A 14,104-nucleotide genomic window follows, 5' to 3' on the forward strand; every position below is an offset into this window, starting at 1 on the left:
AACAAATTAAGTACAGTTGTCTTCAGACGAAATTAAAATTTCTGCATCGAAACTTCGATCTGAACGTTATAATAAATCATATAAAGATGATGATAGCTTCTCATAATTCCATTGTGCAAATCGATTTAAATTATAAGCAATAGAGATTTTCTAGATTTTGAAAAGTTTTAAATGATTCTATTACTGAGAAAACCTTGTGAAGTATTATAAATCTGCTGGTGTCCGAAAACACGAAAGTGTAAGTACAGTATGAGAGAAGCAGTTCTCGTTTTTCGCTGCTTCTGCATGGAACTGAATAATTTTCTTTATCTGATCTCGTCATGTCAGCATCGTCTTTCAATGAGTTAACCTATCGTCCCACTGGAATAGCGAAACAGGCCTAGATTATCGATGTGCAGATGTTTTCAAATTTAATTTTACGTGGACTTTTACTACATACACGTGTCAGGAAATACTATGTTATGACTACTTAATTCTTCCAAATGCATCCAAAAATGCCGAGTATGTTTGCGATGACAAGCAGTTCTTCATGGCCAGAGTTGATACGACAAACCCGGAGACCGATCATTTGTCAAGTCTATCAGTATTTACATATAAACGCGCCGACCAGTTTGATTATGTTAATAATGTATGTGTATTTGAACTATCTGGCATTTCATCCAAAATAATTCTTACCTTTAACAATTAACTCACACATTTGGTCTGTCAACTAATCTGAAGTGTATACCTGGAAAATATGTTCACCCTGATACGGTAAAGTAACAGTGCTATAGTGTTTTAATACTTACCTATAGTAACTTTGTGTGAGATAAGAATGCTCATTATTAACGTTTTATAAACCTCTTTTTCTACAACTGTGACCGATATGTTTATTTATAAATCAATGAATTACGTGTATAAATACAAGATGGTATAGTGACTGGCCCGACCTACAGTTGATGGTGCTCACATCTTTGTCAGTCGTCTGTAACTACATTGTCAGTCGTCTGAAACTACATTGTCAGTCGTCTGTAACTACATTGTCAGTCGTCTGTAACTACAATGTCAGTCGTCTGTAACTACATTGTCAGTCGTCTGTAACTACAATGTCAGTCGTCTGTAACTACAATGTCAGTCGTCTGTAACTACAATGTCAGTCGTCTGTAACTACAATGTCAGTCGTCTGTAACTACAATGTCAGTCGTCTGTAACTACAATGTCAGTCGTCTGTAACTACAATGTCAGTCGTCTGTAACTACAATGTCAGTCGTCTGTAACTACAATGTCAGTCGTCTGTAACTACTTTGTCAGTCGTCTGTAACTACTTTGTCAGTCGTCTGTAACTACAATGTAAGTCGTCTGTAACTACTTTGTCAGTCGTCTGTAACTACAATGTCAGTCGTCTGTAACTACAATGTCAGTCGTCTGTAACTACAATGTCAGTCGTCTGTAGCTACTTTGTCAGTCGTCTGTAACTAAAATGTCAGTCGTCTGTAACTACATTGTCAGTCGTCTGTAACTACAATGTCAGTCGTCTGTAACTACATTGTCAGTCGTCTGTAACTACAATGTCAGTCGTCTGTAACTACATTGTCAGTCGTCTGTAACTATATTGTCAGTCGTCTATAACTACAATGTCAGTCGTCTATAACTACAATGTCAGTCGTCTGTAACTACAATGTCAGTCGTCTGTAACTACATTGTGAGTGGTCTGTAACTACAATGTCAGTCGTCTGTAACTACATTGTCAGTCGTCTGTAACTACAATGTCAGTCGTTTGTAACTACAATGTCAGTCGTCTGTAACTACAATGTCAGTCGTCTGTAACTACATTGTCAGTCGTCTATAACTACATTGTCAGTCGTCTGTAACTACAATGTAAGTCGTCTGTAACTACATTGTCAGTCGTCTGTAACTACATTGTCAGTCGTCTGTAACTACATTGTCAGTCGTCTGTAACTACAATGTCAGTCGTCTGTAACAACATTGTCAGTGGTCTGTAACTACATTGTCAGTCGTCTGTAACTACATTGTCAGTCGTCTGTAACTACAATGTAAGTCGTCTGTAACTACAATGTAAGTCGTCTGTAACTACATTGTCAGTCGTCTGTAACTACATTGTCAGTCGTCTGTAACTACAATGTCAGTCGTCTGTAACTACATTGTCAGTCGTCTGTAACTACATTGTCAGTCGTCTGTAACTACAATGTCAGTCGTCTGTAACTACAATGTCAGTCGTCTGTAACTACATTGTCAGTCGTCTGTAACTACATTGTCAGTCGTCTGTAACTACAATGTCAGTCGTCTGTAACTACATTGTCAGTCGTCTGTAACTACATTGTCAGTCGTCTGTAACTACAATGTCAGTCGTCTGTAACTATGTCAGTCGTCTGTAACTACATTGTCAGTCGTCTGTAACTACATTGTCAGTCGTCTGTAACTACAATGTCAGTCGTCTGTAACTACATTGTCAGTCGTCTGTAACTACAATGTCAGTCGTCTGTAACTACAATGTCAGTCGTCTGTAACTACAATGTCAGTCGTCTGTAACTACATTGTCAGTCGTCTATAACTACAATGTCAGTCGTCTGTAACTACAATGTCAGTCGTCTGTAACTACATTGTCAGTCGTCTGTAACTACATTGTCAGTCGTCTGTAACTACATTGTCAGTCGTCTGTAACTACAATGTCAGTCGTCTGTAACTACAATGTCAGTCGTCTGTAACTACAATGTCAGTCGTCTGTAACTACAATGTCAGTCGTCTGTAACTACATTGTCAGTCGTCTATAACTACAATGTCAGTCGTCTGTAACTACAATGTCAGTCGTCTGTAACTACAATGTCAGTCGTCTGTAACTACTTTGTCAGTCGTCTGTAACTACAATGTCAGTCGTCTGTAACTACAATGTCAGTCGTCTGTAACTACAATGTCAGTCGTCTGTAACTATGTCAGTCGTCTGTAACTACAATGTCAGTCGTCTGTAACTACATTGTCAGTCGTCTGTAACTACAATGTCAGTCGTCTGTAACTACATTGTCAGTCGTCTGTAACTACAATGTCAGTCGTCTGTAACTACAATGTCAGTCGTCTGTAACTACAATGTCAGTCGTCTGTAACTACAATGTCAGTCGTCTGTAACTACAATGTCAGTCGTCTGTAACTACAATGTCAGTCGTCTGTAACTACATTGTCAGTCGTCTGTAACTACAATGTCAGTCGTCTGTAACTACAATGTCAGTCGTCTGTAACTACAATGTCAGTCGTCTGTAACTACTTTGTCAGTCGTCTGTAACTACTTTGTCAGTCGTCTGTAACTACAATGTAAGTCGTCTGTAACTACATTGTCAGTCGTCTGTAACTACAATGTTAGTCGTCTGTAACTACTTTGTCAGTCGTCTGTTACTACAATGTCAGTCGTCTGTAACTACATTGTCAGTCGTCTGTAACTACATTGTCAGTCGTCTGTAACTACAATGTAAGTCGTCTGTAACTACATTGTCAGTCGTCTGTAACTACAATGTCAGTCGTCTGTAACTACATTGTCAGTCGTCTGTAACTACATTGTCAGTCGTCTATAACTACAATGTCAGTCGTCTGTAACTACAATGTCAGTCGTCTGTAACTACATTGTCAGTGGTCTGTAGCTACATTGTCAGTCGTCTGTAACTACATTGTCAGTCGTCTGTAACTACAATGTCAGTCGTCTGTAACTACAATGTCAGTCGTCTGTAACTACAATGTCAGTCGTCTGTAACTACATTGTCAGTCGTCTATAACTACATTGTCAGTCGTCTGTAACTACAATGTCAGTCGTCTGTAACTACAATGTCAGTCGTCTGTAACTACAATGTCAGTCGTCTGTAACTACATTGTCAGTCGTCTGTAACTACATTGTCAGTCGTCTGTAACTACATTGTCAGTCGTCTGTAACTACAATGTCAGTCGTCTGTAACTACATTGTCAGTCGTCTGTAACTACAATGTCAGTCGTCTGTAACTACATTGTCAGTCGTCTATAACTACATTGTCAGTCGTCTGTAACTACAATGTAAGTCGTCTGTAACTACAATGTAAGTCGTCTGTAACTACATTGTCAGTCGTCTGTAACTACATTGTCAGTCGTCTGTAACTACAAAGTCAGTGGTCTGTAACTACAATGTCAGTCGTCTGTAACTACATTGTCAGTGGTCTGTAACTACATTGTCAGTCGTCTGTAACTACATTGTCAGTCGTCTGTAACTACAATGTAAGTCGTCTGTAACTACTTTGTCAGTCGTCTGTAACTACAATGTCAGTCGTCTGTAACTACATTGTCAGTCGTTTATAACTACATTGTCAGTCGTCTGTAACTACAATGTAAGTCGTCTGTAATTACAATGTAAGTCGTCTGTAACTACATTGTCAGTCGTCTGTAACTACAATGTCAGTCGTCTGTAACTACAATGTCAGTCGTCTGTAACTACATTGTCAGTGGTCTGTAACTACATTGTCAGTCGTCTGTAACTACATTGTCAGTCGTCTGTAACTACAATGTAAATCGTCTGTAACTACTTTGTCAGTCGTCTGTACCTACAATGTCAGTCGTCTGTAACTACATTGTCAGTCGTCTGTAACTACATTGTCAGTCGTCTGTAACTACAATGTAAGTCGTCTGTAACTACATTGTCAGTCGTCTGTAACTACAATGTCAGTCGTCTGTAACTACATTGTCAGTCGTTTGTAACTACAATGTCAGTCGTCTATAACTACAATGTCAGTCGTCTGTAACTACAATGTCAGTCGTCTGTAACTACATTGTCAGTCGTCTATAACTACAATGTCAGTCGTCTGTAACTACAATGTCAGTCGTCTGTAACTACATTGTCAGTCGTGTGTAACTACATTGTCAGTCGTGTGTAACTACATTGTCAGTCGTCTGTAACTACAATGTCAGTCGTCTGTAACTACAATGTCAGTCGTCTGTAACTACATTGTCAGTCGTCTATAACTACATTGTCAGTCGTCTGTAACTACAATGTAAGTCGTCTGTAACTACATTGTCAGTCGTCTGTAACTACATTGTCAGTCGTCTGTAACTACATTGTCAGTCGTCTGTAACTACAATGTCAGTCGTCTGTAACTACATTGTCAGTGGTCTGTAACTACATTGTCAGTCGTCTGTAACTACAATGTCAGTCGTCTGTAACTACAATGTCAGTCGTCTGTAACTACATTGTCAGTCGTCTGTAACTACATTGTCAGTCGTCTGTAACTACAATGTCAGTCGTCTGTAACTACATTGTCAGTCGTCTTTAACTACAATGTCAGTCGTCTGTAACTACATTGTCAGTCGTCTGTTACTACTTTGTCAGTCGTCTGTAACTACAATGTCAGTCGTCTGTAACTACAATGTCAGTCGTCTGTAACTACAATGTCAGTCGTCTGAAACTATGTCAGTCGTCTGTAACTACAATGTCAGTCGTCTGTAACTACAATGTCAGTCGTCTGTAACTACAATGTCAGTCGTCTGTAACTACATTGTCAGTCGTCTATAACTACAATGTCAGTCGTCTGTAACTACAATGTCAGTCGTCTGTAACTACAATGTCAGTCGTCTGTAACTACTTTGTCAGTCGTCTGTAACTACAATGTCAGTCGTCTGTAACTACAATGTCAGTCGTCTGTAACTTCAATGTCAGTCGTCTGTAACTATGTCAGTCGTCTGTAACTACAATGTCAGTCGTCTGTAACTACATTGTCAGTCGTCTGTAACTACAATGTCAGTCGTCTGTAACTACATTGTCAGTCGTCTGTAACTACATTGTCAGTCGTCTGTAACTACAATGTCAGTCGTCTGTAACTACAATGTCAGTCGTCTGTAACTACAATGTCAGTCGTCTGTAACTACTTTGTCAGTCGTCTGTAACTACAATGTCAGTCGTCTGTAACTACAATGTCAGTCGTCTGTAACTATGTCAGTCGTCTGTAACTACAATGTCAGTCGTCTGTAACTACATTGTCAGTCGTCTGTAACTACAATGTAATTTCATTACAGTTACTGAAGTTGGTGTTATATTACATTGTGCTAGAGCGCAATATTCAAATTCAAATTCATTTGATTCTCTTTTCACATACTGACATGATGTATAGAGGTAACATATTTACAATATAATATATACAATTAAAGAAGTGTTCTTAGTTGATACATGGCACTGTTTCACAACAAAATATTTTCATTCTTAATTATCAAGGAGAAATGTTATTAATTAATCTGATAAAAAACACACATTTTTATTTAGTTTTTTTTACATTATTATATTGATTAGTTTGTTGAATTTAATTATATTTGGTCTTGACCAATAGTATTTGTAACCTGACGTGTGTCTGCAAAACTCTCAATTTGATTTTACTGATCCATGTCAAGGTCAAATTTGTTAAAACATTTTGTATCTTCAACTGATGACTGGTATGATCAATGTCACAAGGTCAGAGGGCAAAGTTAATTTTTTTTCTTGATTGGTGTACAAGTTGTTACGATTTTATAGTGAAATATGTTGATTAGAATAAAATCCTGGAGTTGTGTGAACAAAGGTCAAGGTCACCGGATCAAAGGTCATTGTCCACAAATTAATGTTCCAGCCAGTTAATGACCTTTCCCTAGGATCAATCAATAACCACAAATTGGTATCAACTTTTTAAATGATAACATCCACAACAAAGCAGTGTAATGGAGTTTATTTTTGTAAATATAGAAATACTATAATATTAAGTGTACATTGTATAATTTTGATCTAGCATAACATAAACAATTAAATGATGCAGGTACAGAAACAGAATTGTGTTGATGTAAACATGTACAACCCCTAATCTCATAGGATGACAACCAGTAGGCACACAGTCTATATATTTAGGAATGATAAGGCGTGCCTCTGATTAATGAAACCAAATTACCTGTCTTTCTCCTCCGAGTACTGGCCTGATAGTACTTATTCTATTAAACCCCAACAAGCACTTAACAGTCTCTGAAATACAATTATTGATAGACATAAAATTTGATATATGTGTGCTGTTCGTTGGAATTTCAAAAAAAAAAAATTCAAGAGTCTGAAGATTAAATTGATGAGCATTTAGCATGTTGATCAGTGATTTATATGCAAAAAAAGATTATATATGATCAACAGTTATTATACAGATTAAGACATGCATGTACCTACATCAGGTAGCATCTCAATAACAACCGTAGTCTGTAGATAATTTAAAACAAACATTTATATGAACAGCAGATTTTCAACCAAATTACAAGTTCAGCATAAAAAAAATGACTTTTGAGTGTTGGATGAAAAAAGTTTATAGCTATATACAGCTGTAAATGAATTTTCTAGCTTCTGCACCAGAAATACATAGTAACATATATATGTATTCAAAACAAATATGCATTCTGCTGTGGAAATGACTGGGATACATTATACAATGAATTTAATATGATGGAGAAAACAAAAAAAAAGTCGTTCAGGTCTAACTATATCCTGCGGTGTTGTAAAATATAGATCATGGCAACCTATAAGGTAAATATCAGTTTGTGTCGCAAATAGGCTATACAACAAATCACAAGAAATTTTGAATAACATTCCAAGATTAGATATGCAGGAGCCAACGAAAGGCTTTAATGTTGTTAAAAATCCTCACATATAAATGTGATACATTGACATTCTACAGCTGATTATACAAATAGATTTGAAAATTAAATCAGATGATGAAGGTTTATTTCTCCAATCATTCACAGATTTGTCACCCATTTTACCTGTTCAAGATTTTTCTGTTAACCCTAGGGTGTGATGTCTTTGTCCTCCCTAGGGTATGATTTCTCTGTCACTCCCTAGGGTATGATTTCTCTGTCACCCCCTAGAGTGTGATTTCTGTCGCCCTCTAGGGTGTGATTTCTCTGTCGCCCCCTAGGGTAACAGATATGGCACATGGTTGACAACAACATGATGTTCCCATTGACAATTGAATCACCTTACATTAAAATTGTGTTGCATTACAATATTTTTACAAAAAATTTGACAAACTTAACCCTGCGTACATAGAAAAATATGATGGGAGTGAAAAAATCATCCTATACCTTGAAGATGTGACTAAAGAAATCTCCAACAATCGGGGTGATATTATACAATTAATGCCCTTGATCTGGGTTGACATGAATATTTGTCCACCCAAGAGGTGTTATGTCACCAGAGAGCATAAGCCAAGATTGACATAATACCTCACGATAGGGTGACATCATGATTTTCAGAGGGTGACATGATATTTCCAGAGTAACAGTTCACAAATCATGAAGGAATTTACAATTTTGGGTTGACATAAGAAATGTCTTGAATCACATGACACGATTTGGACTAATCAGAGTCCAGGAGACACCTATGAGGTATAATAATCTTGATTGTCTAATCATTGAGTTAAAAGGAATATCACCCTCAAGGTAGGAGAAGATTCTATCAATCATCAAAACAAATAGCAAAGGTAGACTTTGATCAAACTATGGTAGGACAGTTCTCGTCTCATTGACCATACTGTTCAAGTCTGTTTATAACAAACTGATCAAAAATGTATCATCTTTATTTTTGCGTACATTCAAAATATGAATAGGATTCAAAATGATCAAGAAAAGTAAGATAATTTTTTTTTTTAAATTCAAGACATTTCTAAACTTTTGTTTTGAAAATACATGTATGTAGGTGTGCATTAATGACTTCAAACAGTCAGGTTCAGATGTACAAGGTATTTAACCAAATACAGCTGTATATACAATAAAGTTAATTTCATATAACTATGTAAATTTATGCAGCAACAATTTATATCCAGAATACACACATACAGTGAGTCATTCATATGACTTCCAACAGTTACATTTATATGCCGGATATAAAACATGAGGGAGCCTCACTTGATAAATTATGTTATTTTTGATGATTTTCTACAGTATTGTAGAGGCGAACTAATTGCAATGAGATATCTTGATATTCTTTTCAAATATCAAAAGCACTGGGCGAAATCCCCTAATCTAGATTTAGAAAAATTGTAAACTTTATACATGTAAATGGCACAAACACTGTGTCTATAATATATCAACTGGGGATGTCACAGAGGAGACACAATCCCTGTTACATACCCTGTTCTGTATGACAGTCGCGATCCCGAACAGACCTCAATAAATACAATGTCGTAACCCTTACAATGCTCAATAAATACAATGTTGTAACCCTTACAATGCTCAATAAATACAATGTCGCTCTGGAGCTATACAATGTTACACTTATACCTGTCGGGGAATCTCCATCATGCAGGTTGCATCATATCAATATTAATTTTTTTATTTTATCTGTACACATCTTCAAGAGGACAGATTATATATACAAGCCTTATATATCTACAACTATATACTGTAAAATCATATTTTTTGTGGGCAATTTTTTTCTCAATGACTTTCGGGGTAATATTTATCAATGAACTTGTATTCATAAACTGTTGAAATTTGACATATTTCTTATATGATGGATTTTGTTGGTATCATTAACAAATTGAGTAAAGTGCCATAAATGAAAAAAAAAATTATTAAAGAAAACCCACGAAATTTGAGCCCCACAAAAATACATCATTTTACAGTATGCCACAGGCACATCTCTGACAGGTAAATATTATAAGTATACCATATTTATCTTGTCATAAGCCCAGGGACCAACACCTAAACTCCAACTTAAAGTGGTGGGAAGCAAGCTTATTGCTGAACAACAAAATACCATGTGTTAGCATTGGTCTACAAAAGACATGGGCTTATTGACAGATGAATATGTTATCAATAAAACAATCTATAAATAGCACTGAGTGAGGCCACATACATGTAGACTCAATACGATATACATGAAGGGCACTTTATCTTCCCTGATGGAATGATTATGAAACGAAGAAAATATTTGTCTGTTTCCCAGCAAAGTTTCTATTCAATATATTAAATTCTTTTTTTAAATAAATACAATTTGATGTACTCACAATATCTAACCCTTGCCTTCTTTACTTCATAAAACATTTAAATCAAATATTATTGAATTTGCATTCACTTGGCAGTTTCGCTTTGATGTGGATTTCAGATTTCAATATACAAGGTATACTTATAAGTCTTGTACATATTTTTCATTTTTTTTTCGTAATTTAATTTATTTGTTTATATATTAAAACACCTTTCTATAGAACAGCTGTATACCTAGTCTTTTGTCAACATGACAGGTTTAATTGTATAATTGATGGATGCAAATGTTCAATATCTAAATATGGTAACCACACTGTAGTTTAATATACAGTTAGCCCATTCTATGTTTAGAAAACAATGGAATTACATGAAGTAGAGAGACAATACTTCAAAAACAAACAAAAACAAAAATAACAGAAAAGAGTACAGGACTAGAACTTCCAAGAATTTTTCACAAAAGAAAATCACTTTCTTAGTGTTTATTTATATACAATAACTTGTTTAAATAATCATAAAAGATACATATTTGAACAGATATAGGCATATAGCCATTTAAATTGCACACATATTCCAGCTTGAATGGAATAAAGCTATAGTTTACACTTTGTAAATATAAACTTAAGTTTAATATTCATCCTTCAGCAGCTAATTAAGGTCATATGAAGTCCAGGAAGAATGATCCCACACAACAAGGAATTTCCAATCCAGTCAATATACATGTATATGACTGCATAACATAATAACATACTTCAGACATGAACTTGGGGTTTGAAATTTGTGACAAGTCCCTGTGATAGAGACATTCTTTATACCAAGTCCCTGTGATAGAGACATTCTTTATACCAAGTCCCTGTGATAGAGACATTCTTTATACCAAGTCCCTGTGATAGAGACATTCTTTATGCCAAGTCCCTGTGATAGAGACATTCTTTATACCAAGTCCCTGTGATAGAGACATTCTTTATGCCAAGTTCCTGGGATAGAGACATTGTTTATGCCAAGTCCCTGTGATAGAGACATTCTTTATACCAAGTCCCTGTGATAGAAACATTCTTTATGCCAAGTTCCTGGGATAGAGACATTGTTTATACCAAGTCCCTGTGATAGAGACATTCTTTATACCAAGTTCCTCTGTTCGAGACATTCAATTAAGTTTTTCTTTAAGTATATGTACTATCTCACCATATACATAACCTGAACAAGATGATTTGACACACAGTCCAGAGAGATAATAAGTGTTTATCAAGATAAAATATTACATTTGTATCATCATTATCATTACGCGTCAGAATGAATATTTACAACAACAAGAGGCCCAAAGGGCCTTAACGGTCACCTGAGATTTGAAATATTTCGGTCAACTAAATTGACCCTTTTTGGCCCCACCCATCAGTCCTAATGGGGTCAGTCTATGAAGAGTATTTGATTCATACATATAGTAGATAAGAAGATTTTTGAAATTTCAGTCAATTTGACCCTTTTTGGCCCCGCCCACCAGCCCCTGGGGGTCAACCAGGGCCAACATGTACATAACATCAAACTGTAATCCCATGCTGATAATTTGAACCAAGTTAGAATGAATTCCAGTACAAATCCAACAAATAATAGTCAAAAATGTGATTTCCCTATATAAACTATAGTAAAGTTTACCCCCTACCCAGGGGCAAACGTGAGACCCCAGGGTCATGAAATTCCCAATTTTGGTAAAGCACCTAAAGACCCTTCCATCTATGAAGACTATTTGATTCTAACATATCTGAGAGTAGAGAAGAAGATTTTTGAAATTTCAGTCAATTTGACCCTTTTTGGCCCCACCCACCAGCCCCTGGGGGTCAACCAGGGCCAACATGTACATAACATTAAACTGTAATCCCATGCCGATAATTTGAACCAAGTTAGAATGAATTCCAATACAAATCCAACAAATAATAGTCAAAAATGTGATTTCCCTATATAAACTATAGTAAAGTTTACCCCCTACCCAGGGGCAAACGTGAGACCCCAGGGTCATAAAATTCACAATTTTGGTAAAGCACCTGAAGACCCTTCCATCTATGAAGAGTATTTGATTCTAACATATCTGAGAGTAGAGAAGAAGATTTTTGAAATTTCAGTTAATTTGACCCTTTTTGGCCCCGCCCACCAGCCCCTGGGGGTCAACTAGGGCCAACATGTACATACCATCAAAGTGTCCTCCCATGCTGATAATTTGATACAAGTTAGAATGAATTCCAATACAAATCCAACAAGTAATAGTCAAAAATGTGATTTCCCTATATAAACTATAGTAAAGTTTACCCCCTCCCCAGGGGCAAACGTGAAACCCCAGGGTCATGCAATTCACAATTTTGGTAAAGCACCACAAGACCCTTTCATCTATAAAGAGTGTTTGACTCCACCATATCTGAGAGAAGAGAAGAAGATTTTTGAAGTTTTAGTCAATTTGACCCTTTTTGGCCCCACCCCTCAGGCCCCTGGGGGGTGGGGACCATATAATTCACAATTTTGTTTGACCTTCAGCCATAGAAACTTTCTGCCAAATTTCATTGAATTTTGTTAAGTGGTTTTGGAGAAGAAGTCGAAAATGTAAAAAGTTTACGGACGGACGACGCACACCGCACGACAGACGACGGACAAAAGGCGATTAGAATAGGTCACTTGAGACTTCGTCTCAGGTGACCTAAAAACCAAATCGATAGACGTCAATGTAAAGTATTATGGAAAAAATGCTCAGTATAAATGTTAGAAAAAATAACAAAAACTCAAACCCTTGTTTCTTACAGTAAATGTTTGTAAACGACATCCTTTCATAAAGATACGCTCATAAAGAATATCTTTAAATCACTAGCTTCAAAAACAACCTTAAAATGTTTAACTCTGACCAATTAAAACAATTTTTCTTATAATTTGTTATCAATGGCGATATTTTTATCATTACAACAATGCAGTACTGTGCATAATCTGATAGTGTACTGGACAACTGACCAATGGTCATCTAAACCATGATCCAAGACAGAGGTCATATAACCATGAACTGACATAGGTCACATGACCTTTGTATGCTGTAGTATTGTCCACTATACTGTAACAGTATCCATACACCTATTATAAAGAATTACAGAAAGGTAGAAACGTTCCCTAGGTAACAGACAAATGATGAAAAGCACTGACATGTATAATATGAAGATATTTTAAAATTTCAGTACAACAAGGAGCCAGTCCGTTGTGTAGGCCAATAGTGTGTCTATCAAATGAAATTGATCAGTTGTAGGAATGGAACTGCTCCTGAAAAGAAATCAAAGATATTAATTAATATGAATCAGATTTTTAACCTGTAAAATATATATGCCCTCAGTTCTCAGTCTACAGAAAACTTCTGTCTGTAGATTTTCTCCTCAAAATTATCAAAATAGGTGCAAAAATTTAATATTTTGATAAAACTGTAACAATTTAGCTCCATCACTGTTTCACATAAGCCCAAGACATGTCATAGCATGACAATGTTTAGAAAATAAAAGTGTCTTATGTGAAACAATATAAATGTACAAGTGTCTAATGTATAACAATAGAAATGTACAAGTGTCTAATGTAAAACAATAGAAATGTACAAGTGTCTTATGTATAACAATAGAAATGTACAAGTGTCTTATGTAAAACAATAGAAATGTACAAGTGTCTTATGTATAACAATAGAAATGTACAAGTGTCTGATGTTAAACAATAGAAATGTACAAGTGTCTTATGTATAACAATAGAAATGTACAAGTGTCTAATGTGAAACAATAGAAATGTACAAGTGTCTTATGTATAACAATAGAAACCTACTGTACAAGTGTCTTATGTATAACAATAGAAATGTACAAGTGTCTTATGTGAAACAATAGAAATGTACAAGTGTCTTATGTATAACAATAGAAACCTACTGTACAAGTGTCTTATGTAAAACAATAGAAATGTACAAGTGTCTTATGTAAAACAATAGAATGTACAAGTGTCTTTTATGTTACACAAAAAAAAGAAACATGTAAACAAAATGTAAGTATTATGGAACAAGGGCCCAATGGGCCCAAATCGCTCACCTGCAATGCAGTGATCTTTTCATATATGGATCCTGCAGTTA

The sequence above is a fragment of the Pecten maximus genome, chromosome 10 (assembly GCF_902652985.1).
Source record: "Pecten maximus chromosome 10, xPecMax1.1, whole genome shotgun sequence".
Classification (NCBI taxonomy): Eukaryota; Metazoa; Mollusca; class Bivalvia; order Pectinida; family Pectinidae; genus Pecten; species Pecten maximus.